The sequence below is a fragment of the Petaurus breviceps genome, unplaced genomic scaffold (assembly GCF_028583685.1).
Source record: "Petaurus breviceps papuanus isolate PSGF00001 unplaced genomic scaffold, PetGlider_PUasm1.0 90743, whole genome shotgun sequence".
NCBI classification, from domain to species: domain Eukaryota; kingdom Metazoa; phylum Chordata; class Mammalia; order Diprotodontia; family Petauridae; genus Petaurus; species Petaurus breviceps.
This window is the reverse complement of record NW_027187332.1, coordinates 2,624,028-2,628,006: the sequence shown is the minus strand read 5'-3', so window position 1 is coordinate 2,628,006 and position 3,979 is coordinate 2,624,028. Positions and strand designations below refer to the sequence as shown.

The following is a 3,979-nucleotide window of genomic DNA, read 5'->3' as shown; positions in this document are numbered from 1 at the left end:
CTCTCTCTCTCTCTCTCTCTCTCTCTCTCTCTCTCTCTCTCTCTCTCCCTCTCCCTCTCTCTCTCTATCTGTCTATATTTCCTTCCATTTTTGTATCCCAGAAAATATTTTAGGATCTTTTAAGTGTATTATTTATATGATATATGTAGAAACACAAACATATATACACATATACATATACGTAAATAAATGTATAAGAAAGAATATGGTGACTAGTCAAATTAAAAAACGGGGAATATTTTTGTTTTTTTCATTTTACAATTCACAAAGAACTTTCCTTATAAAAACCTGTTGTGGTGGGAAACTTAATTTCCTTGATATTATGCACATTTTTGTTGATGAATAGGCAAGATAGGATTTGAATACACATTTTCAGATTCATCTGTGAAAATTCTCAGAAAAGACAATGTTATAATATTGATATTTCAAATCAAGAAAGATTTTAGAGGAATGAAAAGGAAAACCTAGTCTTAATTTTATCGCATAATGGAGTGAAAAAATCACTGAAACTAAGGTAAAATATTTGGGGCATGGGCAAATTATTCTATATTTTAGGACTTCAGGAGAATCAATCAATTGATAAACATTTATTAGACATCTGATATGTACCAGGCTAAACACTCTATCCACTACTCCACCTAGCTGCCCCATAATATATGTATATCAATAGATAGATAGATAGATAGATAGATAGATAGATAGATAGATAGAAAAAGAAACATTTATTAAGTACCTACAAAGTGCCACATACTGTGCAAATCACTGGGGAAACAAAAAAGGGGCAAAAGTCTCTCCCTGCTCTCAAAGAACTTACAATCTAATGGAGGAAAGATTGGATTTCATGATCTTTAAGATCCATTCTAACTACAAATTCTGTGATTTGAATCCAGTGTACCTTCCTACAATGCTGTATTTGAACATTAAAACTGCTTTTCTCCAAATTAAAAAAAATAATTTTATAGACCTATATTTCCATATTATTTTTTTTCTTTTAGGAACTATTTTAAATTTAATTAACATTGCAAATTATTTTCACTAAGATTCAGAAAGACCAAGAATGTGGAGGAATGCTCCTTGGATGAATATACTTGAGAAAGCTATAAATTTAAAAAAATAGCATTTTTTGTACTAATATAACTATCTAAACACTGTCTTGTAGGGCCAGTTGATGAAGTTATGTTTTCTTTTGTTGTTCCTAGAAAATGAGGAGTCTGATCTAATTAACTCTAATTGCTCTTCTAGGTCTGTATTCTTTAATTTTGAATATTTTGGGGGGAAACTTTGTCATTTATTTCATTATTCCTTCACCTCTAAGAGATGAAGATTTATCTTGTTACCATGAGGAATAAAAATCATTTGAAAAATTGTGTGTGCTTATATATAAAATTAGTGTTTCAAAGGATGATGCCAATAAAGATGATGCCTAAAAACAGTAATATAGACTTCCGAAACCAAGATGGTGTGATAGGCAGTAAGTTACTCAGACTCTCCCTTATTGACCTCAAAGAACCCAGAAAATATCTCCCCAGGAAAAATCCTGGACCACAAACAGGCAGAAAAATGATGAGGATCATTCTTTTATCCTGGGAGGTGAAGATTAAAAAAAAAACTTCTGAAAATAACAGCAATGTCAATATACATATATCTGAAAACTCAAAGAGAAATATGAACTGCAATCTAGCTCCCAAAGCTTTCTCGGAAAAACTCAAGAAGGATTTTAAAGGTCAAATAGGAGTGGTAGAAGAACAATTGGGAAAAGAAGTGAGAGGTATGCAAGAGAGAGTCAACAACTTGGAAAAGGAAGGACAAAAATGGATTGTAGAAAAAAAATTCCTTTAAAAATACAATTGTCCAAAATAGGCCTGGTGCTGTCCCAATGGTGGCTTATAGGAGCCAGTAGATTGAAAGAAGAGAAAATGGAGTCTGAGTTAGTATTGAATCTTTTGTTGTCAGCTCAAAGAGGCTGAAGAAGAGTGGATGAAAACAGCACAGTATAGTTTACTGCTGTTGTAGGGCATAAATGAGCTGCAGAATCAATTAGGCAAAATGAAAAGTGAAATAATGACCACAACAGAGAATTATGAACAAGAAAAATGTCCTCTTCTGCAAGAAGATGAACTTAAAAATGGAATGTTGGAAAGTCTGAAATCTGAATGTGATGCCATTAGACAGCAGCAAAAATTGCACCTGGGTAAATCACAAGAATGGCTATCAAGGAGCCATGGACAAGAAGTGAATGAACTTAAAAACAGGCTGGAAAAGTTGAAAGCTGAGTTAGATGAAAACCGACTAAGTGAAAAACAATTGAAACACACAAAAAAAAGAACATCAGAAGGAAATCTCATCTGGTAAATCAGAGGAATTATGGATAATGTCTGAGCATCTACAATGAAACAATGTCTTCAGAAATGCCGAGTCTTCAAAGTGATATAACTGAGTTGCAAAGTGTAAAGGTTAGTATTGAAGAAAGAGTGAATGACCTGCAGTACAGACAAGAACAACTAGAACTTATTAATAACAACTTACAGGACCAACTAGATTGTCTTCGGGGGGGGGGAAGAGGATAGAGGGAAAGATGTTGTTTTGTAGTTTAATGCATTAGAGGAACCTCATGTAACTAATCAGGATTTACAAACACATTGGACCATGAACTGCAGAAGGCCTTGGTCCTCAAGAGTAAAGGCAACTCTGTTTGAAGAGATGGAAGATCAAAGAGCAGAAATGGAGCGACATTTGATCAGTATGAAAGTCAAGTATAAATCTCTTCAAAAACAACACTAGTTTAATAGAGAACAGATGCAAAGAATGAAGTTATAAATTGCCACATTGCTACAGATGAAATGGTCACAAACATAATTTGAGCAGCAGGAACGGTTACAGGATAGGTTAGAGCAGAAGAATGGTGAAATAGAAAATCTTTCAGTGAAAATAAAGCAATTAGAGAACTTTAAGCATTTATATGAAAACAAAAAATCCAATCCCTCTAACAGGTACATATTACGTTGATGTACTTCAAATAAAGCTGCAAAACTAAAAAAAAAAGATTTTGAAAATGTTAGAGATGAACTATCCTTACAGTGAATGAAGGCATTATATGACAGCCAGTGAGCCTTGGAGGTAAAGAGAAAGCTTTTTGCAAATGAAAGGCATTTCTAACTTTTCCAAAGTGAAAATATGAACCTGAGAGTTAAACTAGATGAATTGAAAATGAAGTACAAACCTGAAGAACCAGGTGAAGTAACTCTACATAAAAAAAAAATATGGGAAGTTGACCCTGGATGTACATCTTTCTAAAGATGAACCTGCTGCTAGAACTGTCCTAAAAGACCCTTTAATTTAACCTCTAACAGTGAGACCAAGTACTCTGCAGTAACCTAGGAGGAAAAAACTAAATCCCAGAGAATTCTGGGAATTCAGCTGTGACTCTTTCTCTCCCACAAACCCCACCTTCGGATAAACAACCTCTGAAGGAAAAGAAGTGTGTGAAAATCATTGGCATTTCATCTAGCCCAAAAGCTTTTTGTGAAAGAACTGGAAATGCCACTTATCCTTCCAGGTTATTAGCTGCTGAATCAAAGTTCCAAACAGAAGCTAAAGAAGGGCAAGAAACGGCAAGGGAAGCTAAGAGAAAAACCTTTAAGAAAGCAAACACTACCCTTTATTTGTCTTCCAAACCAACTCAGACACAGTGGCCTCAACAATAAAGCTGTTTGCTCAGTAATAATAAAGTACAATTTGAAACCTCCCCCCAGAAAAGGCTGTTCAGCACTACCATTATTTCTGATAAGCATCAGTTTGTGGATGGAAATGTGATTCATTGTAATATTACTTCATTTATACTTCTGTGACAAAATAGTCCATAATTACTTTTGGCATTTAGACTTTGACAATATTAATTCCATAAATAATTCTAGATATCCCAAACATTTTAATGATATTTTAAGGTTTAGTAACTTAAAACTGCACTAAAATTTTGGTA

The 3,979-nt window shown here is 33.9% G+C and overlaps 1 pseudogene; it reads left to right on the top strand.

Moving 5' to 3' along the window:
• The first annotated feature begins 1,916 nt into the window (after window positions 1–1,916).
• On the top strand, window positions 1,917–3,704 carry LOC138145714 (protein Spindly-like; annotated as a pseudogene).
• The last annotated feature ends 275 nt before the right edge of the window (window positions 3,705–3,979 follow it).